General features: G+C 40.3%; 1 protein-coding gene across 13 annotated transcripts in view; it reads left to right on the top strand.

Annotated features, from left to right (window-relative positions):
• Positions 1-26689, top strand: part of TENM4 (teneurin transmembrane protein 4) — a 1544468-nt gene that overhangs the window by 928181 nt on the left and 589598 nt on the right. For 8 of the 13 annotated variants that reach the window (XM_050333747.1, XM_050333753.1, XM_050333751.1 and 5 more), the window contains exon 1: positions 25944-26141. The gene's annotated coding sequence lies outside the window, so the exon portion shown is untranslated. Of the gene's footprint in view, positions 1-18573; positions 18734-25943; positions 26142-26689 lie in introns of those variants that run through there. The other 5 variants (XM_050333759.1, XM_050333757.1, XM_050333756.1 and 2 more) reach the window with 2 other exon arrangements.

Raw genomic sequence — 26689 nt, 5'->3', positions numbered from 1 at the left:
TGTTAATAGGCAGGCATCTGCAGCTCTACCTATCACAAAACCAGTGGTGTGAATTCCACCTTCCTCAAGCCTACCTGCCTTACCAAAACCTATGCAAATGGCATTGCTGAAAAATGGCATTGCCTCCCTGTGTCTATACACAATCCAGTTGTCCAATTTGAAAAAGTCAAAGCTTTTTCAAGCAGAATGTTTACACCTGCAAGAGTAACTACTGAAGCCCTGGCTACAGTCAATGGAAAACAATAAACTGTTCAAAGTGAGGGGACACTCCTTTAAAGGCTATTACAGCTGGAAAGGTAATTTCCTCCTGTGTATAGCTGCCATATCTTTGTATATTTGTGTGTGCATGGGTGATATCTCTTATCATAAGGAGAAGGAGGAGTGGTAGATGTCTATGAATATATCTATCTTCAATAGGAGATTGGGAACAGAAGGACCTGGTAATCTGTAAAACAATCCATCCTCAGGTAATTTGTAATCCATTTTTACCAGAAGTCTTCCACAAAGCAAAATATCTTGAGTCTGAGTTAACTTGCACATGTCTGAGACAGATATGACCATCTAAACAATAACACCATTGGCTCTTTTTAAAGCTCTGTTTTTGACACAGCTGTTGCAGAAGGAGAGTAACACCCTGGTCGTCAGACTGCTGGAAATCCCAGAAGTTGGCAGCTTTCACAGCACACTGTAAAGCTTCTGTTGTTTTGGGTTTTTTCTGAAGTTTTGGTCCATGATTAATTGGTTTAATTTTTCTTAGTAAAGTTCAATTTCTGCTTTACAGGCACCATTAGTATTTGAATGTCTGCTTCTGTGGTGATGGATGCCAGGTAGAGTTGTGTGGCTTTGGAAATGGTTTTCCTGTCCCTACAAAACTCTTCAGTTTAAAAAAAAAAAAATAAATTTGAACTAAAATCAAACGGAGCTCTCCTAAGAAGAACAGGGAAAGAACATGTATATGATGTGCCATTTGTAATTATTTGGTTCAGAAAAGCCACTTTGGACATCAAAATCCTCCTGGGTCTCCCAGAGGCATGTCTCTTTCCCTCACCTTCAGGTGCCCCAGCTCTTTGGGCAAATAAATGCATGTTTATTGAAGCAAGGACTTCAGTGTGCAGATTTCTCGCATCCCAAATTAGATTTTAACCATGGGACTAAAGAGCTTGTCTCTTTTCTGGCTGAATGAACATTTCATTATTTATACAGCTGCAAGAGGATCTTGCTGGTCATCAAACTGCCAGGTCTTTTGGGATGAGTGACTTTCGGCTTCACAATCACTTAGCTGCATCCAGAAAGCTTTTTTCTGACAAAAGTTTAGTCTGAAGTTGATATGTTTTTTGTTACTGGCACCAGTTTTGACAAACCAGTATTTTTCATATGAAAGACAGAAAAGGAGATTTCATTAAAAAATTGTGGGCCAAGAGCTGTGCTAGGCAGCAGGTCCCATACAAATCCATAGCCACCATGGCTTTGATTGTCAAAGTGTTATAATGTGGATTATCCAGAAGTATGATGAACATACACAAAGCTCCCAATAGCCAACTCTAGCTGACCTGAGGCGCTTGAGAACTGTTGGTCTAGAAAAACCTGAAATGGATTGTATGTGGTAGGCCTCTGGTTTGGCCCAGCCAGCTCTGTGAGCTAAATTCTCTTCACAGAAGAGGAGAGCATTTACTCCTTAACTGAGATAAGTGGTTTGAGATTATCACATCTCATAAATGTCTAGAATCTGCAAGTGACAAGATGGCTGTGTGAAAATATGCTTTACTTTAAGTACAATATTGTGCTCCAGTGCAAAAATGCAAAATGCAGGATGGCAAATATTTCAGCGGGATTTTTTACAAAGGAGAACTAAGGGCTGCTATTCACACCACTGTTAAATTCTTGTTTCTGTCCAAAACCATATGATCTGAAGTGCGGTAGGGTTACTCATTATTTATCTATTTATTTACTTGTCATAGGATTCTCAAAGCTTTTATTTTCACAAAATGATGACTTAGCACAGTTGACTGCAAAGTTTTGATTGCAGAATCTTTGCATTGCATTAGCACCTAGAGATATCAGTTGAGATCAGGACCGTATGTGCATACATGGCTATAGTGACAGGCAAAGCTTGTCTGATGAACTAATGATTTATTTCAGCCAAAAATGCAAGAACATGTTTTGGTACTCCTTTTTAAGGTGAAGAAACAGCTAACTCAAGATCACACAGAAAACTGTCATGATAGACAAAAACCAAATCAAGGTTTCTGTAATTAATTTAGGAGTATATTACTTTTTTCATTTCTGATGCATTAATGAGCAGAAAAACATGGAAAAGTAGACATGGAATAACCTTTTTCTTTTACCCTTCTCCTTCCCCTCCCCTTCTCCTTCCCCTTCCCTTTTCCCTTCCCTTTTCCCTTTCCCTTCGCTCCCCTTCCTGCTGTCTTTAAAAACTATGTCACTTTCTTTGCACTTCCTTTTTTCACTGTTCCTTTTTTTCACTGGCAAAGCTACATATGAGAAACGAAGAAAAGATATATACAAAATATTTGTGGCTTATTAAAATGATCTGAGATGGTCTCAAGGCTATATTTTCTCAGGATATGATAAGAGGGAAAATGTAGCAGCCACTAAATTTGATTAAAAATAATTAGACTCATAAGTGTAAACATTTTTCATATCATGAGGTGTAGGAAGATCTAAGCACTGTGGTTTAAAATACCAATAGCTGTGCAAATCACAGAGTCTTTCATGGGGTTCGTTGAGTCCTTAATCATACAAGCTCCCAGGGCATTAAGAGCCATCCAGTCTGGGAAAACAAAGCTGAATTTGAAGGACAGAAATTTCCCTTGTAAACATCTCTAAACTCTCCTTGCCTAATAAAGAGAAGGTCACCAAACCACATTAGGAAATAGAAAGTGGGGGACAGGGTCATGCCCAAGGAGTTAAAGGAATTTTAAGGTGTCTTCTGTGAAGAAAATGCACAACAAATCCAGGGAAATTCAGCTGAGACCTAGGTTTTTAGAACAAGTCATGCAATTCCAGGCAAGAAAGAGTCAAGGAATAAAAGTTTTGATGAATTTTGATTCCACTGATAGGCAGAATTTCATATTATGTCTCTTGAGGTTTATTACCTTTTCATCCAAGTCTCATGTCCCTTGGGGGTATTCTGCAGCAGGGAGCTCTCATCTACTTCAAGGGGAGGAAGTGGCTAACAGAATAAGGTTGATCAAGAGGATGGATCTGAACTTGAGAACAGATGGTGCAGGGGCAAACTGAGTTACAGGAGAAAACTGGATATGGCCTGTATCAATGCAGGAAGAGCCTCAAGGAAAGAAAGGAACTTATGTGGCAGGATCTGAGGATGGGCACTGAGAACATACAAGGAAAAGCTGAGGAAACAAGGGCTCACAAAATGGGCATCAGCAGTAGAAACTTCTTTAACTTTCAGAAGTCAAAACTTTAAGTTTCAGAAGTCTAGTGAGCCTGCAAGTGATGTCTGTGTCCCTTTTTGCTTTTTGCCTCTCTCCCCATGCAGCGATGGTGTCTCAAGTGATAATATCTACTGCCTGTAAGAGAGATGGATCAAGGATCCAATAAATCAGGACACGATAGCTATCCCAAGAGATTCTTTGTGGTTTGCACCTTTATTCCCAGTCCTGCTTCACGGCAAAGCCACACCTTTACTAAAGATCCAGTTGAGTACACAGTGGCTTTGAGGTTACAGTACAGGCCAGTCAAGAAAATATCCCTAGACCCACCACGGACTTTGCCTAGGATCTTGAGAAGGCTCCTGACCTCTTCACACCTCTATTGACACATGTATAAATTAAGGGACAGTAGTATTTGTCTCTCTGAGGAAGTGATGTCATGAAGAAGACTTCATGAATAGGTATCAACTCTCCTGGGATCCTGAGAGTACAAGCTTGGTGACAGTCTAGTTTTCACTCTGGATTCCTGAAGCCTTATGCAGTTTCTCTGTCTGTCCATCTGTTTATCAGTCCCCTAACTAAAACCTGAAATCATTGTTGAATTAGTCATGTTGAACAAGAAGCTAGGTATCTCCAAGCAAATACAATGAGATACTGATAAGTTTCATGAAAATCAGTGAGAAAAAAAGAGGAAAAGACTGAAATTGATACGCTCCAAATCTGGGAGCAGCCCTCAGCTTGAAAAATTTGTGATGAGTCTCTTTCTCCATGGTCTGACCCTGTACAATCAGCCTGTACGTACTGACCACCAGTTATCATGTATATTTTGGAACCAGCCACAGCATGAGCTGCCTTTTGCCAGCTGGTAATTGCTAGAGTTAGAAGAGAGCCTGGAGGCATGGAGGGTACCAAGCGGAAATGATTATCTACAGGATATCTGCAGGCTTTGGAAGTGGGAGCTGAGATCACAGGGGAAAAAAGAAAGGGGAAAAAAGAAAAAGAATGGGGCTGCTGAGGTGGAGGGGGAATACAGATAAAGTAGAACAAAAACTCCTAAGTTTGCAGGCTTTGTTAGCTCCCCATTTGCAGAAATACTTGTTAATTTTTATTGCAACATCTGTTTACTATTTTAAATGTCTGATTTCAAGAGTATACCAAATGAGAGGAAACAAAACAGAGATGTGAAACAATTTTTTTGTGACAACCAACATTTATTTCTTAAAGCACTCATTAATAAGGGAAGCCTCAAAAAGACATTTCAAAAACTTGTATTTAACTCAAAAGACCAAAGTACATGAATAAAATCAGCTTCATGTTTGATACTGAAATTCAACAGACAGCTTTAAAACCCTGATCTAGAATAAACCTGAAAAACTCAATAAGTGCTAGACATTTTTTCAAGGAATGAAGCCATTGTAGCTGTGAGATCAGGTACTGCTCCTGCTTTGACAAGGAAAAATTTGGGATGTCAAACATTCTGCATGCTGCAATGCATATCATATGTTCAAGTGATGTTCAGTCAGTAAGGAAAGGTATTTGCCAGCAGCTTTATAACTCTGTACCTTCCTTGCTGCAGTGACAAAAAAAGACCATCACTGATGTTGTCTTTAAGTAACTCTACATGTTCACTATATAAGGTTTTGTTATGAAAATAGAACAGTACAAGAGATGAAGGTGGTGGTGATTGGTTGGCAAGGTTTTGTTTTCATGATCATAAATGGTGCTTTATGTCCAAGTCCACCATTGGAAAAGAATTTCTCTGTGTGTGTGGTCTGAATCACATTTTAATCATTATTATTAAAATGCATAACTGAATTCCTAAGGTGTATAATCATCATATGCCAGATCTGGCAGAGAAGGGATAACAAGTCAGAACTGCCAAACCAACTGAGCTACCAGGAAGTATGGTATGATGGTCAGATATCACAGACTAAACAGAATTCTGATAACCTAAATGTCTATGAAAAAACCTGGGTCTCTTATGCTTTGTTCACACATCTGTGTTCTGTGTTCAGATGTGGGTGTAAGTCCAAGATAGATTTATCTTTTGTGCGTCTCTGAGTAAAGAGGAAGAGGAGGGAGAGAGACAGTGGTACAAATGCTATCTGTTCATCCTTGGTTTCACTTTGACACTGTAAAGAAAATGTCCTCTAAAATATGCACTTTGTTCTTGTCCAGCCTCATGTCATATCACTGACTGCACTCCTGCAGTGCATAAAAGTTTATTTCTGGGACAAAGGCCATCACTAGTATTAGCAATTTCCTTTTTGTTTGGTTGGCTGTGTTTTATTTTTGTTTTCCTTAATAAAGTGAATCCACCAACTTATTGCCTATGTCACAAGGTGGGTAGAGGTGTAACTTATTTTACATTGTCAAATGGACAGACTAGCAGATTAAGATTAACCTGCTAGCAGGTGACCTTCTTGTTTTCCATTACATTGCCTCATGCACATCATTTCCAGTTACTAGAGTCGGGTAATAGAACAGAAGTGGCATTGGAAACAATGACTCTACTACCTATGCAAGGGGGAAAAGGAAAGTTTTATGATTCAAATTCAATAGGAATAGGTGAAATATTTTCATGTCCTCAATGATTTAGTATGTTCAAGACAAGAGAAATGTGCAAAGTTTTGGTAAAATGGAAAGGAAGGGAAACTAGAATTTAGCTTGCAAGAGTACTACGGTGTTCCGTTTCAAAATAAGAATTGCTACTGCACAGTTTTGTCCTAAATCTTTTATAGTATCATAGAATGGTTTGAGTGGAAGGGAACTTCAAAGATTACCTAGTTCCAATGCCCCTGCCATGGGCAGGGATACCTTCCAGTAGCCCAGGTTTCTCAAAGTCCCATCCCACTTGGCCTTGAACACTTCCAGGGATGGGGCATCAACAGCTTTTCTGGGCAACCTCATCACCCTCACAGGGAAGATTTTCTTCCTAATATCCAATCTAAACCTACACTCAGTTTAAAGCCATTGCCCCTTGTCCTATCACTACATGCCCTGCCCAAAAGTCCCTCTCCAGCTCTCTTGTAGCCCTTTTAGGTATGGAAAGGTTCTTTAAGGTCACCAGACATTCCCATCTCTTAAATGCCTTTCATACTTATATTTGCCTGATTCTAAGACTCTTTCTGCTATCTCTCAGCTTCTTGTACTTTTTCACTCAAATTCTTCCAGTCTCTTACAATCAAGAAAATTTATCTGAGAATGTTACCAAAAGACCAGAGCCCTTCAGAGAGGTCCTCTGTCAAGTATTTCTCTTCTTCAAACCTTTCAGCATCTTCCATACATTCCGGAAAACACTAACTTCTAAAATACTCTATTATCCTGGTCAAGAACAGGCTCTGCCTTCCAGATCATTACTCAGTTAAGATCTACACAAGCCCTCTATTTGCATGAGCAAGTGCAAGGGCAGCTTTTTGCACAGATTTTTCCATTCAGCCTTGCCAAGCAATTCAGCACTGCCATGCCCCGGAGGGATCTACATAGGAATTTTTGTGTCATCAGGTCTTCCACATCTAAAAGTATTTCCATGCAGAAAAAGGTTGAGATGAACTACTGGAGGAGTTTCTTCTTACAGAGCTTATTCTTTTGGAGACAGCTTCCAGGACTATCATTCTAAGAAGTTTTCAACATATTAATTTCAGTTAAAAAGAAAATGGAGAAAAGGAGTAAATCAGATACAAATACAATCCAAAGAGGCAAACTGGAAATTAGATTGTTTAAAATTGACCAGTGAGTTTATCTTGAAATCCTATGTGCATAGAATGCATGCGTGTATATATGTGGGTGCATTTGTGTACATGAGTGTGCATACCTATACAAAAACATATAGAAATTCTCAGGAGTTTATACAGTATTTTAATGTTTTCTATCAAGGCTATTTTTACGTTTGTATACTTAAGCTGAGTGTTTTAAGTTCATGAATCCAAGACTCTCTCAAAAGTATCCGCATATGAACTTGAGCCAAGTCCTAAGGGACGCTTGCATGGCATTTGCACACCCTGTTGACATTTAGAACAAAAGTCAAGCCCTGAAAATATAACAAAATTATGGGTTAGCTCTCTTTTTGGTGCCTGCATAAATTAGCAGGACTGTCATCCTTGTCATTTAACCCTATGGCTGCATCAGTGTAGAAATTCATATTAACAGCAGTGACCCAGTGGTCACTGAACCTTGAGAATAGGAAAAAGATTTCCAAATGGGCTGCAGTGACTTTCCTTTAGAAATCTTAGCAGAGCTTCTGCAGCTACCATGCATTATGGAGTTTCCAACAGAAATCAGTGGTGATGGAGAAAAAGAAAAATTGCTGGACTGTTCTTCTGTGTAGGAACACATATTTACCCTTAATTTTACTGGTGGTCCAAAATCTTTCTTGAATTTCTAGCCCTCTGATAGATTAGTCTTCTAATCATTTTATATATGATTTAATACCTGATAAGTATATTCCTGATTTTACTGGCCAAAGAGAGCTTGACCAAAGCCACCTGCTTGTTAACAGTATTTCCTTCCTTCTGGAATTCTCTCACTAAATTCAATGTGGAGGATCTGGCAAACTTTGAAAGCATTCTAGCTTAGACAGGGAAGCCTGAGATTTTCAGCATCCTTGGTTTGAAAAGGTACTTCTGAGAGAGTTATACTCTGAACTACCATGTCCCTGCAATGTTAGAAACTATATAGTCTGGAACAAAACTAAACAAAGCTATCTTGATTCAGTATGAATACTATTGTGGTAGGTCTAAAGAAAAAATAAAGTACAAATATAAACACAAGCTACTGATCCTATGGTTAGAATGTCAGTAAGGACACCTTAATGCTACATATAGAGAAAGTGTATATATAGTATTAAGGAGATGAGTGTATTTTATCTTCTGTCAATGTATAAAGCTGTCTGAGTGTAATAATAACTCTCAGCTGGGTCCACCTTTGCATAGACTGCTTACAAATCATTGCAAATATTTTTACAGAGCAAAGCACAAGACATTGATGAGTACAAAAAAAAAAAAAAAGCTACAGGAAAAGCCCTGTCCTGAGCACTTATTACTGTGTAAAGTAAAAATCCACAAGATTGGTGACGTCATATTTAAATTAATAATATTTATTGTAGTTTGTGTTTGTGGTCTGATAGAGCTTTATAAAGCTGTTGGTCAAAGGTTGCTGTTCTTCTGAAAACACTCTTACAGTGGGAAAACAATTTTCATTCAATATTTTAGCCGAATTAGCCTAGCACAGGATAGCCTATAACTGTGAAAGGTTCACAAAATGCTTATTATTTAACTTTTCTGGATGAGGAAACCTGGGGTTCAGCAGTGCCTTGTCTAAGGGCTGAAACTGCACTGTGGCACCCTCTGTTTAGACCCCTGTGAGCACTGTGGAGGAGAAAGAGGCCATGGAGGCTAGAACACCACTCTGTGCATTAACATATGCAGACCAGAATAGTTTTCACTTGTCTTTAAACTTACGCTATCTTATTTTGTATTGTGCTTCTGTAAAAACATACTGTTTCTCTTCGGGTTTGGGCGTGCTTTTGTTTGGGGTTTTCTGTTTGGTTTTTTTGTTTGTTTGTTTGTTTGGAGGTTTTGTTCTTTTGTTGGTTTTGTTTTGGGGGTTTTTATTTATTATATTTTATTTTATTTTCAACTCAGGGAAGAAATAGCATCTTTGTAAACAAAATTGAAGTCGGTATTTCATCCCTTATCAGCCTCTTGTCCTTATTCTTTCTCCAGCATTATGATGGACTGGTTGTAGCCCTGCCAAACCACTCTGTCCTGAGCCAAATGTGACAATCCCTGGGAAGCTCTTGATCCATCAGATCTTGCTTTGCCTCAGGTCTCTACCTCCATCACTGTCCTTGCTCAGGCTCACTCTACTGCAGGCAGCTGCTCTAATGAGAGGGAAGAATATTTTACTTTTCATTCCCTTTGCACAGGAAATCACCATCAAAGAGTATTCCCTTTCTGATTTTATTTATGTGTCTGATTTTTTCTGGTCAAAGGACAGTAATAATGACAAGGAATGCGTGAAAAATAGGATGGAAACAATTTTAAAAGTCGGTTAGAGAGATTCAAATGTTAATATCATATCTAGTACATTACCCTACCTGCAAGGGCATTCATTGCCAGATTACTCTATACAGTTGGAGGTAATCAGGAATAATACACACAGATCAAATGCTATTGGAAATAAAGCATCTGTAGTGCAATCAGTATGCTCACTCATTTAGTTATCTTTCCTTGCTTGAAGTAAGAAAATCAGAATTTCTTTATCAGAAAAAAAGGAAGACAGAAGAAAATCTGTTATTTCCTATTCATTTGGACAGTAGTTCTTTTAATATCATCTAAAAACATTCTGTCCACCTGTTTCTCTTTATTTTTCCTTTTTTCCTTGTTTTACCTTTTCCTTTTACATTTTCTTAATTTCTCCTGTTCCTTCTCTTTTTATTTTTTTCCTTTTTCATTTCATCTTTTTATCTTCTTTTTCTTATTTTTGTCTTCTTTCTTTTTTTTTTTTTTAATATGAAAAAGGAAGTTGTAATGAATAAAGAGGTTGTAATTGATTCTATACAAAACCAGAAACCTAGTTTTTCACACTTCCAAAGAGATTTAAATACCAAAGGTATGAGTAGCCACTACAGACTAACCTCAGTTCTGTAATTTCTTTGGCTTTCAGTACATGGGACAGATTTTAGCAATTATTTTCCAATGGAAGCTAATTACCAATATTTTATCTTTTACACAACTGTCATTGTGCAATTTCTCAAAATTCAAGTGTGAGGCATTTAGCTGCAGGGACAGTGCTGAGACAGATTATTACATTCTTCCCTAATTTTTCCACTTAGATTTGATAACTTTTTTACAAGTCCTGTTTGCATCATAGACCTTTAGGAGGAATTCTGTCTTGATGTCTAGGAATATCTTGATATACCACAGGTCTGTCCCTCTCAGCTGTCTTTTTCCATGATCATAACAAGATCTGTCCTACTAGTTGAACCCTCTAATCCCTGTAGAAATGCTAGCGTGAACATAGCCTGGGATGCCTTGGTCTGACCTCAGCTGGATCACCTTTCCTGTGTCAGTCAGGCTGTCATTTTGGTTTTCATCACATGACTTTCTTGATACTTGTACTTGAGCGAACAAGGGCACTTCAAATTCTGATCTTTTGATCTACAGCTACCTGAGCAGCATAGTACAGAGTAGCAGGCAAGAGCAAGTTCACAGACTGAAACTGTTTATTCTGAAGACATGACATCCACGTTATAAATTATTTGGTGTGCTGCTCTGAGCTAGCTCTACTCTAGTCCCATAGAGTAAATGCTTATTAGTGTCTGGAACATGTTGAGTGAACTTCTGAAACCCATCTTCCCCTTCACTTCTTTCCGAAAGTGGTCCAGTTTGCTCCAAGACAACTCCAAGGTGCATATCCAATCACAGTAAGCAGAGACTTACAGATTGGGGTGCTCAGTGGCACCCTTCTGATGCAAAATACAATGCCAACGGAGATACATACACGGGGAATACCAAAAATTTGTTTTATTTTCATTTATATTTTAATTTGGCTGCTTATTTAACAAAACAAACAAACAAACCAAAAAAAACAAAAAGCAGAGATGCCTCCTGTTTGCAGCAAGCATCTCTGTTGGTGTAAATGGGTGTCATAATGCTGTCTGTGAGGCAACTGCCACCCTCCTTCCCTTAAAAAAAAAAATCAAGAAGTAGTGAAATGATGTATTACCTCCCCCCCTATTTTTCTTACAAAAGAGGACGATTTGTTTTACTGAGGCTGGATGTACAACTGAAGATTCAGTATGAATGCACAACATGAATTCAGTAAGAAGCACAGAGAAACAGTCTTATTTCAACAATGATGTGGGTAACTGTGATTGAGGAGGTAGCGTGGTCTACCATGGCATCAACATGGCAGGCAAGTTAGGACAATACACATCCTTTACAAAATCAGGTTATCTGAGGGAAATGGTAAGTAAACAAGAAATTCCCTGCTATGGCAACCTTCCACTAGACCAGGTTGCTCAAAGCCATTTCCAACCTGGTCTTGTTGGGACTGGTCCAGCTGGGGGCTCAATCCACGAGGCTAAAGGAGAATGTCATTAGTATATATCTAAAGGCAAATATAACATATTAAACATTAGGAAATGTTCCACATACTTGAGATAGAAAAATAAAATCTATTTCCATTTGGGTTACACATTTTTACAGACTATAGTTGACCTTGGTTATAAAAGCACTGATGTTCACAATCTATAAGTAAGGGATTAGGTGAAGAGACCTATCAGTTACATAGTATTATACGAGGTATTTTAATATCTGAAGATGATGGAAGAGCTAAGCCGGGAAGACAGTTTGCAGACAGATTCCTCTTCTCTCCACTAATTCATCCAGTCCCCCACATTCCCTTGACCTGTGATCTTGCACAAGCTCCAAAACAAACTTGATCAGTGCATGGTTATATGTATACCATGTTATACTGAACAACCCCAAAGCACTCCCTGACTGATGCTGCAGAGTGTTGGAGCGGGGGAGGCTCTGTGTGTCTGTGCAAAGCTGTGAGCAATCAGAAAGTTGATTCTTCTTTTAACAAGTGTTATGTCCAGGCTGTGGTATTCTGGCTCCTTTCAAAATGTGTCAGCTTAAACAATCTCTGCAGCACACATCTCTTTCCTCTTGTCCTGTTTTTCCCCTGTGCTCAAAGACCTGCTCTCTTCCACTCCCCAGTCAGCACCGAGATTTTTATATAAATGAAAGTTACTGAAATGATTCGTGGCCACTTCATTACCACTGCTGTGCCAGATGAGAGGGGTTGGAGCATTTTTAGTATCTACAGAAATACTGTGAGATAGAAGGAGGCAGGTAACAGTCTGAGCTGCCTCCAGCAGAGGGAAGTGGTACACACACGCTTCCCAGCGTGCTCCATCCTGCCGCTGTGCAGAGCAGCTGGCAAAAATGTCAGGTCTAGTGTTTGCAGAGCTGAAATTCCACCCCCTCCTCCCCACCCCCAACCCCCCCAACACAAACACCTAATTTAATCCCCTTTGGTTCCTTGTTGCATTGATTTTACCCTCGATTACCCCCAGACCAAGAAATAAGGTGTCATCCACCCAGCTCTCACGTACACACACCCCTCGCCCCCCCCCACCTCCACCTCCCCATAATAAGACTTATGTAAGACGTTGGATTTTAAAACCCGGAGTAAGTGCTGGGAAACAGAGGCACAGCCAGGGCTCCAAACACAGTTTTACTTTTAAGTGTAAGGTTTTACTATGACACTCCAGAGGCTACTTTAAATGCAGGCTGCCTTTTCTTTGAAACTCATCAGCAGGTATGGCAGAGGGACATGTCCTGGGCTCATACGGGTGTTCCCAATGCTGCCTATAAGTGAATCCATGTGCAGATGCATACTCATATCCCTGCACACTAACACACAGCTGAAGGCTACCCAGACACATAGTTGTGGAGCTTTTTCCTCTCTCCTATTGCTTGTCACACTCATATCTATCTGTTACAGGGTCCCTTTTGGGTGTACACAAACACACACACATACCCCTACACAAGTTGAACAAGAATACACTCACATTTCTCATGGAAGAAATCTTTTGACCACTTCTTGACAGTTATACACTTTAGAAATATATCTGACTGTTCCTTTATCTTCTCTGCTTTTGGAAAAAGCAGAAGCCTGCTGGAGATTAATTCACGGGGAAGAAAATGTCCTTTACTTATACTTTCTTGAACTGTCTTAATACTGTTTGCAGAGCAACCAGGTGACTTTTTCTCATCCTCACCTCATCTAAAGCTGCAGGGAGGCAAGCTTTACCTCCAGCTTTCAACCTTTTGATGCTGGGATATTCCTCACTGAGATACAGTAGGTGGTTAACAAGAAGATCCTATTAAAGTGGAATGAATGAAGTAGCAAAAGGACTGTCAGCTGAGGAAATCAGAAACATATAGTAGATATCCATCCTTCCCTGTATTCCTTCCTGTTCCTATGAGAAAAAAAGAAGGGAAAAAAGTGGTGAAGGGAGAGAAAAGAGCAACAAGAGTGCAATAGCAGCAGTGACAATGCCTTGATTTTATATGTAGGAAATTAATTGTTGCTGCTAAAGACACAGCTGCTTTAATGAAGAGGCTGCTGCAATATCATCGCAACAACTAGCAACCCACATGTTAGATTACAACAGGTTGAGCCAGTGCCTGCTCCCCTGTGCCACACTCAGAAAAAAATAAATCAAATGTCTATACCTGAGGCTCCTTCATTTCCCACGCAGAGATCTCCTTTAATGCAGGCTTTTCACGGTACCTTTCTTTGCCAAGAAGGGGCTGACAATGGCTTATTTACCTACTTACCTGTCCTTGAGCTATGTGGCTTTTCTTTGAATAAATTAAACTGGCTGTTTCAAGTGATGCTTTTAGCCTCTTGAATCTGGATCTAATTCTCAGAAGAGTTTTTGCTTAAAACCTGTTTTTCAAGTTTACAACCAAGTATCGTCTGTCTGCAAGATGCAATTCTCTGAAAGGACCTTGGTGACTATGGGTAAGGAAAAATATCCTTGCTGGCTGCCTTGCCTGCTTTTAGATTTCCTTTATACTTATGATAGACTAAAAGAGAATGAGGACTTGCTAAAACAAGGAAACTTGTCTTTTTCTGTTAAGTTGCTTTGCTTGTTTGCTGTTTGTGACTCTGGGACCAGATTTTCAGCTTCTGAGAGTTTCTTTAAATCCACTGCTGGCAGATATGTTTATTTTTTAATGCTGTAATAGCATTTTTAATATTCCTCCGTGGATACACACATCAACTTTGCTTTATGTGACTGATTCTGTCTTCCAGGAAATGGTGATAAATACTTGAAAAACTCTCAGAGTTAGGAAGTTTGATTTTGGTCTCTAAAGCAGAGCAAAATCTCAATTTTAGTTTTTGGTGACGTGGGTGTTTGTCATATATTTCCTATGATCTCAGCAGCAACAACAAAATTTTAGGGGCCAAATGCTCATTTGTGTGAGCTAACTTATCTCCTAGGCAAGGAATTCTATGGTTCATCAGAAGAGTTGTGTGTTGTTGTGGACATGGAGTGATTTTTTCCCCCTCCAGTACCTAGGAGTAGAAATAAAAAACGCACTAGTGAGACATAGAAATATTATCCGAAGAAGATTTCTTTTCTTTTTAATACACTGTAGAAAGTTTTAAAGATGTTTTCCCAAGCACATTAAAACATAACATATACTAAATCTAGCATGCTGCTGGAGTGAACTGTTGTTTCTCTGTAGTTCAGTGTTGTTTGGGTTTTTTTCTATGCATTATCACTGTACTCAAGTATATTTTGTTTTTACATATGCACATGCATTTGGAGAGGGGGGAAGAGGAAAGCTTAAGGATCATAGAGATAAAAAAAAAAATAGAGGTTCCTTTTCATTGTTGGAGGTGCCAGCAGGACCAGGGTGACATACGTGCCATCAGAGTTCTCGGTGATGCTCAGGACAGAAATAAAGAGAAATATCCAATCTCAGTCCCTTCAGAAATATTTACTACTTACTGTTGTGAGTAGCTAGAACTCATCATATACCATGCTGGGCTCTTCAGCACAATTCACTGCAAAGTGGTCCCAGACTAGAGATCTGCATGTTTCAATCTGAATAAATTCAGGATAATTCTGCTGCAGGCAAGAAGTCATTTTAAAGCTGGCCAGATGCACCTGAAATCAGAACTTGGACCTAAATAGAATAGTTGTTATTAAATTATTGTTATCCTCTCTGCTATTATCTCTTTGTAAATAAAATACCACATACCATGACGAAACTGCTGCTTTTATCTTTCTTTGTAATGCTCCAAATCCTGTAATCTAATTGTTACACATCCTTGCTCAAAAGAAAGGCTCAAATATTAGCTTAAGGTTGTAATAGTAATTAGCACTGCAGAAGCTTAAGCTATCTGTGTAGATCACAAGGTTTGCTTACCACACACTTTATCAGGAGGTTAGCTTGGATGCCTTATCATCTGACACTGGGAATCCTGAATTCAGCTGATTTTTTAGGTGTCTGTCCATCCTGCATGTTTTGCTTTATGTTTTATGCTGTGGTTGAACATGCATCAAACACAGAAAGGCATGTAGGGGGTGAGGGAGCAGGGGATTGGGGAAAACCAAGTGTTCTTACAGTGGAATGGTACTAAATAAGGCCAAACCATACTTGAAAGAGGAGTGGCAGTGGGAATCTGTTTAACTGATGGTAGGACCTAGACAGAAGTACATTTTCATTCTCCACTGACAGATCAAGGGTAGTAATTCACGCCTGAACATGGTGTCTGACAGCCGAATACAGAGGTGAGCAGAGCAACTCTGCTGCCATGTACACCAGGGAGATTCTAGCACCAGAGATTTGGAGACTGGATGCTCTGGCTTCAACACTGTGGCAAATTTCTGCATGCCTTTACTAAGAACATTTTAAATTGAACTTTTGAAAAGTAGTCCAGCTTGTCTTCTGGTGCCGCTGTTTACCGGCTGTGGAGAGGGAATAATAAGACTCATTCCATAGGTTGTTTTCCGCTCATGTCCTCTTCTTCTGCTCTTTCCTTAACTGCAACCATTTGAAACAAGGTATAGGATTATAAGGACCTCTACTTTTAACAGAGTGGTTGTTCTTAAGCTCTGAAGACAAAAGAGAATGAAAGTCCTCACTGGGGAAGCTGTCCAACTCTGCCCTTCAACACAGGAGGAACAACCAAGTCACTCCATTGGCAACTTAAATTACAAATCCGTCTTCCACAAAATACTTCCTTTTCTTCTCCACTTCAATAACACCATTTTCTCTTTGACATCAGCCCTTGGCATGTCTTATTTTTCATTTTTTGTCTTCCCTGTGCACACACACTCCCTGTACAAAGGTCTCCTCTCTTCTGCTGGCTGGCCGGTTTGCATTGTGCAAAGATCCAAGAAGTCACTAACAGGTAGCTGAGCTGGCCAGTTTGCATGTACAGACTGGCCAGCTGGCAGCCTGAGCCAAGCAATTAACTAACGAGCTTATACTGCCGCCTTTCACTCAGATGAGCTGTGCTTTGCCTTGCCTCCTACTCCACTGATTTTCATAATACATGTAGGATATTTATATATTTTAAGCTTTTACCCCCCTAGAGAATGGGGTGAAATTAGCCACCAGGTCCAGATTATATTGCTGGGTGCAGGATTGGCAGATGGGGAGCCAGATGGACAGACAGCATTCCTATAAAAGCCTTATTTCCTTAGGAAAATAGGCTGTTGGGTCTATGCACTACTAGTGTAGGGTGTGTGTGTGGGGGGGATTATAACCCTCATTAACAGATGTCATGTGTCAGACACTTCTGCAGAGAGATGTAGAGGAAGAGTAAGTGAAGTACCTTATTTTGCTTCAAAGGTGGGAGTTTAAGTCCTGTTCTGTCCCATGTAGATTCACAGAAGACTGGCATAGCTACTCATTCAAAAAGGAAGGGGAAAGGAAAGCAGATTTGTCACTATCTCCATTAGTCCTTTGTATATTGTCATTTAAAGGCATTCATGGGGCTTTTCTTAATCCAAACTAATAGGCTCATGAAAGCTTTTCTGATGGTTTTCTTTACCCAGTCCAATAGGATAAATAAATGGCATATTAAGATTGTAGTCCCTCACTCTGCAAATGATTTGAACCATTCTCTGACCCACATGCATTCTGAAAGTGGCTGGATCAGGCATGATCAAGTCTAACAGGCAACACAGACTGTATCTGGAGATTTCAAATAAGAAAAAAAAACAGTTTTAAAAGTACTGTTTACTGAATCCTAAACCCCACCACTTAACATCACTTCCTAGAGCTGTACTCACTACATGTGAAAATGCTACAGCAAAAATTCACAGAATTACAGAATAGCTTGGATTGGAAGAGACCTTAAAGATCATCTAGTTTCAACCTCTGCAACCTTTCTCTGGCATTTAGTACTAGCAGTGTGCGCTAGCAGTTCAGATTTTGGTCTGTTTGGACCCTGTTAGACTCATGGTTGAATAACAGCCTATAGGATCAACCACTTACTTTATTCAACCTCTTAGATACAGATGGTAATTTTTGCAGCACCCTTCCTTGGTAGTCTGGCCCCTGTTAGCTACGATGCGAGGTGGGGAATGCAAAGGAAGTGAAAGGCGAAATGCCTTAATTGGGAGGATTATCATGTGCAGTGTTGAAATCAGAACAAAATCTGGCTCCAGGGGTTATCGGATTCCCCCCAGGAAAGTAGGTAGGAGCCCTTGGTTGAATCCTATTTCCTGCTTGAAGAACTGTTGCTCAGCAAAAGCATGCTTTGAGTCGTCCTCACCGCTGTGTTTATCTGAAGTCTGAATGCTGGGTTGTGGATCCCAGTGTAGGGCAGTCCTGGAACAGAAAGAGTAAAAAGTTTCAGGAAGTAATGTCAATCACTGCATTTTGGAAAGAAATTGTGTTACTCACAATTTTATTTAAATTTGTAGAATAACTGTTGAAAACATCTCGTGCTTTTGATGCTGTGCATAAAGTCATCATAGCCAAGGGTATCCAGTACAATAAAATAAGCACAGATGCTGCTGAAGCTTTTTAGAACAACTTTCACTCTCCATTTTCCAGTAAAACAATGTATCTTAAGTATTGCAAGCTCTGTAATTGACTCCTTTTTTTTACCACTGCCAGAGTTCCTCTTAAAAAAATACCAGGTCCAATCTTCAAAAATGTTTGCTGACTTCTGAGGCATGTTCTCAGGCCTCTGAGTTCAAAGTTACTGTAGAAAATTTACTTATGTAGGATGGCAATCCAAACAATCTTATTTTACCTGAAAGTATATAAAGGTCATATCAAAATTTCATTGGGGCTCTGTCCAAGGAAAAAGAAGTTTCTTGCTTATGAAATTCTTTTATAAATTAATTTTATATCTGGTAGCACAAATGTACATTATTGTTTCTTCATGACCGCTTGCAATGAATAAAGGCAAGCAATGTGAGTATAGATGAGCAGGATTAGATCTGTTACTTTTTGGGTTGGTTTTTTTTTTTCCTATGGCTTTTCAATGATAAAAGACCAATTTCTGCCCTTGCTTAACCTCCAACAATCCCACTGATTTCCTTGTTCATTCCAAATTGTAATGAATGACTTCACACACTCAAGCCCTTTTATTCTTTCTCTTCCAGATTGAGTGTCTCAGTGCAGACAATGGGCCCCTGCCTCCAGGAGTGTGTGACTGAAATAAAGCCACTGACTTTAGCAGCCCTGCTCCACTGCGACTGAGAGCCAAAGCTGGTCTCTGATACACAAACTTTAATGGAGTATAAGGCAGGGAAGAACATACAAGTAAGCACCATTTTTAACTCCTTAGCATAGCTTGTGTTTGTATCAGCCCTGACTCATGGTTTATACACATAAGGTATGTATTAAATATCACTGTACTTGCACTATGTGCATCTATTTGAGATAACTATGGCTATTGTAGTGCTGGTGGGACTTGCAGCCCTCAATGCATTTATCCTCACAACACCTGATAAAAGAAGGAAGTATTTTTTATCTGTATATTATAAAGGGGAAACTGAAGTCTGGACCATTTTTTGCTACACCAGGGAACTGAATCTGGATTTTTCAAGTTGAAAGCTGGCACTCAGACTGTTGGTCTGCCTCAATATAAGCAGTACAAATAGGCACAGAGAATAGTGCTTCTTGTAAAGTGGGGATACTGAACTACTTGCTTATGATAGAGTAGACATGATAAATTGCTTACTGTTAAATAAAGTGTTAGGGAATTGTCATGTAGCTACGGAGAGACCACGCTGTTATTAATGATGCACAAGGCATATATTTCAGCTTATTCTTCCATATCTATATTGACTATGAAGTGCAAACAATAACACAAACTAGATTTTGCTAGTAAACTAACACAATTTATCTGGAGGATAGAGCAGAAAGTGGGAGCAGAGCTCAATTATTCCACATTTGTGTTGTGGTGTTGTGTCGGCTGACAGAGGCAGCCCAGGCAGGGGGCAGAGGGAATGTTAACACTACTTACTCTTCTGGTGAGGATTGACTGAGACAGGCTCTGGGTTGAGTCCTAAAAGTTTAACAAGTGTTGAAAATGTGTCTCAGAACAAGTACTGAGATCTGGTGTGCCAATACCATGAGATCACCTTTCTCTATGTTATCATACATGTGGTTACTTTGCCATCTCAGAAGTCAGTGCTTGGTTCAATGCATAGAAAGGAGATGCATGAAGTGAAGGTACTTGGGGAGTGGAGGCTTTCTTCTTCTAGCTTAGAGGTTGTTCTGTATAGGAGAAAGAAGATGTCTCCAGATTTGTTTTTGTAGCAAGACCAGGACTCTCTGTGAGTGAAATAACTGTCTTTTCATTTACCAAGTGTATCTAGCATGTGAATGGGACTATTCATATGAATTTTGCTATTGCACAAGTGTGAATCTGGAGTGAGTCACAAAGTTAGTTGAGATAGGTGGCCTTTACTGGAGAACTAAATATCATACATGTGTCTAAACTAGATGATTCCATCAGGGAAAAAATCTTCTTCATGATGAGATTATGGCTTGAAAATGAGTGCAGATTGGCCTTCCAAGTTTTATTTGATTTCAAATATTATTTGATATGCTCTGGTATTTCATTGCAATTTAACGGCAATTCCTATTCACACAGCTATTCTAAATAGGTTCTTATATGTACCTATTACCTTGGTAGCCAGGTTTCTATATCAAACCCTGAACATTTCATTATTATTAAAAATATAAAAGTCATCTATTCCATCCATTTTATACAGTGAGGTGAACAAAATTGGATGTGAAGTCACAGTGCAGTAATAGGGTAATTATTTTTTGGAGGTTCTTCTAATATACTTATGGTCAATTCTATTGAAGATGTATTATATTGAAGTTGTTCATGGCTGTTTTATCATGTGCTGTGAATTGAGAAATATTCTATCATATCCCATGGATTAAAAAAAAAAAAAAAAAAAAAAGCTTTAAATTTTAAGAGAGGAAAATTTGTCCATGAAAAGGTGCATGTAAAATTAAGCAATTTATACTCTTCTTGACATGATCTACACCTTAATGAAGATCTTTCTCCTTAAGACATCAGTGGAATTTCTGGAGACAAAAGAGTCCTCATTGCACTTCATGAGAATGAATGAAGCAGTATCTCATTTGAAGTTAACCACATACATTATATGCAATATGTTTACAAAATGCCAGAGCACTTACTTGAAGAACAAGTGTCTTCCATGAAAGTGGCCTCCTGAAATGTTTTCCTTAGTTTAAAAAAAAAAAAAAATAGAGATACATTTACAGAGTAAAATATAAACAGAGTCCAGGGAAAAAGAAAATAACAGGCTTAGGGAAAGGAGAATAGAGACCTATAGTCTTACAAAACCTTGCACCTAATTGCTTATAAATAATTTTCTTGTGCATATTACACACAGCTGAGCATGGTCTCTGATGGTGCTATAAGCCTAGATGTCAGCTGCAGAGCTCAGCTGCTGTTTGTAAATGGTATTAACTGTGGTCTTGATTTTTCTGTGCTTAACTGTATATAGTTTTGTTTTATTGGCACTGTACTGTAAGCATATTCTGCACTATGCAAATATAAGAGCTGAGAAGCATATGGGCCGAATCCTGCAACACTCACTCAGGCAAATGTCCAATTCACTTGATGGGAACTTTTCCTGAGTAAGCAGTAGGAGCAGACTCTCATCTCCATCGGATACCTTGGCTGGTTTCTCAGGTGTGACAACAGACATTGTTGCTTCACAAGCAAGGAAAGGAAGGGTATAAGACCCAGTACTGAGGGTAGATGCTCAGTTCTGTTCTCCTTAAGACCTAAGATCCACTGAGATGCTACAAAAGGCACAGTCCATACAGAATGACCTTCTCCAGCCTTTAGCATCCTGCTAAAAATCAGACAATGAAAGAAAACACCCTTACAAAAATAAAGAACCTTTGATATGAGAGGAAATGGCCTCAAGTTGTGCCAAGAGAGGTTTAGATTAGTATTAGGAGAAACTTCTTCCCTGACAGGATGGTCAGGTATTGGAGCAGGCTGCCCAGGGAAGTGGTGGAATCACCATCCTTGGAAGTGTTCAAAAGACATGTGGATGTGGCACTTGGGGACATAGTTTAGTGGTGGGTTTGGCAGTGCTGTGTTAATGGTTGGTCTTTTCCAGCCTTAATGATTCTATGATTCAATATATAACACTTCTCTGTCCCCAATCTGGAGTTGATCTCATGATATAGTAGTGGAGACATCTCTCTGAGTCCATGCAACCAGATTTAATCTACAGACATCTATGCAGTGAGGAGTAAGAGGAGGGAAATCCTGCTTTTTATGAAGAGTACCTGATTTCTGCTCCACCACCCTGCTCAAGAGCTTTGTCAGAGAGACATAGCTCAGACTGAGAACTTCAGGATTCAGCTCTGCATCCAGCTCTGGTTCAGTCCTGCCATCTGTCTTACAGAACTAAGGTTCCACCCCATAACTGTGTTAAGTGGCTAAAAGCTCTGTTCCACACCCTGATCTCTGTGTATTACATGGCCCATTCTGTGGTGACAAGCAACACGGTGTGGAATTAAGGTCCAAGCCCTACAAAAGCTCACACAGATATTTTTCTTAATTGACTCTAATTCTGTCTACACTGCCCCTCACAGCCTGATATGTATCAGAGAAGCTGGATTTCTTCGATCTAGCTACCATGGGAACCAGTGCAGCACTGATGCTGTAGCACAGATTTCAGCATGATCCCAATAGGGACCCTGGTTACACACTTGGGGTTGCTAAAGTGTGTTGAACACTGAGCTGCGTGTTTTTAGTGCTAATGTCATCCCTAATAGCTAGACTAACATTAGCAGTGGTACTCATATCTTTCTTTCTCCTTCAGCCGTTTCTTTTCGGCTGCACCTGATTAGAAATTAAAGCTTCAGCCCTCACTCACATTCCTCATCCTCATCCTCATGTACCTTTAAACCAAAATTACAAATTCAAATAGAAGCTTAAAGGTCAAATGCTCCAGACCTAGTTTTGCAACCTGTTTTTACATAGCTTTTTTTTTTTTTTTGTATTAAAAAAAAAAAAAATCTCATCAGGAAATGTTGGCAAAAAGGGTTTAATTACAGAAATCATTTTGCTCCCTATGGAGAAAGCATGAAGAATGGCATATTTCCACATTTGAATTGCACATTCATCAAGAAAAGAGTGATTTCCCCTTAAGAATGTTCTGGAGGAGTAGAAAAGAGTACTGAACCCTGGGGTGTGTATTATTTTATAGTCTCTGAAAGGCAAATGGTTTCACTTCCATTGATTAAAATATATGAGTTTTTCCCTCTGGATTTTCTCCTAGAAGTAGAAAAAAAATAAAATCTTTAGTAGTGGCTGTCAAGTAGTGCAGCCTTTCTCAGCAAAGGGCTCATCAAACCAACTCCTACTGAACTTGATCAGCAAGAAACCTTTGACCACACCATGTTGCTACTTTTTTGCTTGGTGAACAGGGACTTTACAAAAGGTGTTTTCATTGTTTTGTTGGAGCAAATGTCAGCATGAAAACACAGCCTGGCGTCAGGACCATTAAGTGCTAATTTGAGCGGCAGCTCCAGGACTTGCTGTCCTTGTTCTCCTGGTGCACAAGGTCTAACAGGCTCATGCATTAGTCTTGTCATTCACCTTCTTATTTCACAGATGTAGCTTCTTTACAAACTCTACAAAAACACTGCTTAGGAGAGACTTTGACTTAATAGTCGCTGTTCACAAGGAGCAAAGTGCAAAGTTGCTGGGGTGCAGGACATGGGCACAACATGGCAGGCTGCTGAACACTGACATTTTGAATGTACATCTTCATAAAATATGCTCCAAATTGGTATGCAGCACACTTCTATGACCACAGTAATTCATTGTGAATTGAAGCAGGAGGGGCATTTTCCAAAGAAAAGTCACTTTTCCCCATAAAATTACTTTTTTTTTTTTCCAGAAGCATCATTGTCTAGTTCAGTTAACAGCGAAAGACCAATTACACAAACAGTGCTGACCTGTTAAACATGAATTTACCAGCCAGATTCAAACAAACAGCATTCTACTCGCCCCTTGGGTTTACTGATTTTCTCTTAATAATGTCACTGGAGTTTAAAAAAATAAAGAAATAAACGGATGGAGTGAATGGGTGGATCGAATGAAAGTGTTGCAAATAGTAAAGGAAAGTAATGCAAACAGTAAGAGCACTAAGAACAAGAAAAAGTTCTGTGTAATTGGAAGAGAAGATGTTCCATTTCCTTTCTAAAATCAAATGCAAACTGCTCATGTGACTGATTTAGTATTGAACAAGAGAGGAAAAATTGCTTCTTGGCATTTAAATGGAAATGTTTCTTGTTCCGAAATTTTGGAAGCTTGCATACTGTATGCTTTTTGAAAGGCTTATACAATTACCATTGAATTTGGATGAGGTCTATTCCTAACAAAATATATATTTTTCTCAGTTAAACTTTTTCCTTCCAGAGACCTAAATTACCTTTGTCTAGAGTCTAGATTCCTGATGTGGAATATATTCCAGAGGTAATAAAGCCAATGCAAATATATTTCATTTTTAATATGTATGACTGAAAAAACAGTGAACAGCAGCAGCTATTTTGCTAAGCAGACCTTTATGTCGAAGACTCTGCTGTTTTAAGATGATGTTCTGATTTGTTCTGTGCCTTTTTACTCTGATTTCTGGGTTTGGAATAAAACATATATCTTACATCTTGCTTTCCACAAAGGCTGGAGATTTTAGGACAGCAGAAAAAGGCAGAACATAGCAGACTTGCACCTGGCTGATTTAAAGATATGCCATGAAGAGGATGATTCCCATGTAGCTCAAAGCACTGCATGAAGTACTGCAGTCCATTATGTTCAGCACTCCTCTTACAATGCAGTTGTAGGGCTGAATCCAGTATCACTCCAAGATTTGTGATGCCAACATAAGCCATGCAGAGAACGTTGCTGAAAAGTTTTGTAAGAATAAATTTTGAGGATTGACTTGAAAGAGAAAAATGTGATTATTTGGTGAATGAGAAAATGATAGGCTGAGTGTAAATTGCATTGGGTGATGTATCCTGGCAGGGACAAGTTATCAAGGACTTCCCCAAAGTCAGGCAGTGAAGCAGTAGCAGGGCTTGACACTTAGCAACACCACAACCCTTTCTTGCTTCAGAACATGTTGAATGACAGCATTAAACAGTCCTAATTTCCTGTCACTACTGTTTAAAACCAAACCAAACCAAACAAAAGCAAAACACCTGATCACAAAAGCAATATATTATGCAAGCTGCCTAACTGGGGACAAGGGGCAAGGGAGAAACAGAGGTTTTCCCTTCCTCAGCTGGAGAACACCCAACTACATGAAGAGAGGGAGGTTTATAAGGGCCAGGAGATGAAGGCACCACCTGAGTCAGCTCTCTTTCCTATTCTGTTGCCCACCCAGATCCCATTCACATGCTGAAGCCAATGCCATTCCAAGTCATCCCCATGCCTATTCCATGCCCAAACCCAACCCATGCCTATCATATGCCCAAGAACATTCTCTCCCCTCCCTATTACCTTCTGATTTTTATGTCCACCCTCAGTCCATCTCATCACCATGCCCATACATCTGTCCATGTCAATGTCATGCCCATTCCCTCCTCATACCCCTGTCCATCTGGTCTCCATGCCATGCCTATGTCCACTACCCCGCCATGCCTAGGCCATGCCCATCTCTTCTCCATGCCCATGTTATACCCACATGTACTCTGTGCCCACACTCTCCGCATGCCCCCATGCATGCCCAACTCCCTTTCACGACCATGCCATGCCTTTGCCCTGCTCCTTCCAATGTCTGTGCCATGCCCATGTCTGTGTCCTTCTCTGATCCATGCCTATGCCAGGACTGTGTCACACCCATGTTAGTGCCTATTCCCATCTCATACCAATGAATACATCTTCCTGATGCCCCTGCCATGTCCATGTCTATGTACATCCCTGGCCCATGCCTATTCCATGATCATTTCATGCTCATGCCCATGTCTGTATTTCCCTCTGCCCGTTGTCTATGACACACCCATGATATGCTCATGCCATGCCCATGCCCATGTCCCACTCCTCCCCCTATCTGTGCCACCCCAATGTCTATGTCCTCCCCGGCCCCATGCCTATGCCACGTCCATGCCCATTCTCATCTCCTCCCCATGTCCATGCCACCCCATGCCCGTTCCCACCCAATGCCCCTTTCCACGTATCCGCACGCCGTGTCCAAGCTGTTCCCACGCCGCCGGGGTGGGCAGCCGCCAGCCGCATGTGCGCCTGTCATTCCAGCCGGGAGCGCCGGCTCCTGCCTCCCATTCATGTAACCTGTGTGTGTCTCTCTTTCTCTCTGTGTGTAACAGCGAGAGGGAGAGAGCGAGCGAGGCACGGAGAGGAGGAGGAGGAGGGGGGGAAGCTTTAAATAAAGCCTTTGGATTGCAGCTGCTTATTTTGGGCAGTCCTACCAGGACGATTCCTGCCAGGAAAGAAGCTGGACCGGTCGCTGTTTTGTTTGGGTTTGTTTTTGGGGGGGAGGTTGGTTTTTTTAATTTATTTTGATTTTGATTTTTGGGGGTGGCAGAGGTGTATCTCCGAGCTGCCTGCGGAGATGAGCTCCAGTGCCTGCCTGTAGTTTCCACTTTTGGATCGCTGGACACAGAAGTGGCATTTCGGTGGGGGGAAACTGCAGACATGGTAAGCTTCGCTTTTTCCTGTGAAAAGTGTATTTATGACATCGTCTCCCTCCAGTTTTCCCTTCCCCCTTTCCTCTTCCCACCAAACAGCCGTGCACAAGGGCTTGAGGCTGGGGAGAAGCTCCCTGAATCCTTGGCTTTCCCTCCCCAGCCTCCATCCATGCCTGCTGCCCACCTCCCTGCCCTCCCCTCGCACAGTTTGCAGCAATTCAGGGAGGCAAAGATGCTGCGGGAAGCTCTGGGCTGGAGATGGGGGGTTTGCGGAGGGGAGGATTGAGGGTAGGGCGGATCAGGTACCCCCAGACTGCCAAAACCTTGCTTCAGGGTATGTTTAGAGTGCATTCTCCCATCCAACCTTCCGCCTCCCCGACCCTTCCCTCTGCACCCCGAGCGGTGCGGCTGTGCTGGAGGAAGGCAGCAGTGCAGATTGGGAGGCACTGGAGCAAGGATGCAGCTTTAAGATCAATCGGTGTTATTTATGTAATAGTAAAAGCGGGGAGGAGAGGGGGGAGAACAAAATTTAAAAAAAAAAGATAAGTGCCTCGATAT

This window comes from Myiozetetes cayanensis, unplaced genomic scaffold, assembly GCF_022539395.1.
Source record: "Myiozetetes cayanensis isolate MyiCay16 unplaced genomic scaffold, myiCay2020 scf5-8, whole genome shotgun sequence".
In the NCBI taxonomy this organism is placed as follows: Eukaryota; Metazoa; Chordata; class Aves; order Passeriformes; family Tyrannidae; genus Myiozetetes; species Myiozetetes cayanensis.
The sequence above is the reverse complement of the archived record's forward strand: the minus strand, read 5'-3'. Positions and strand labels throughout refer to the sequence as shown.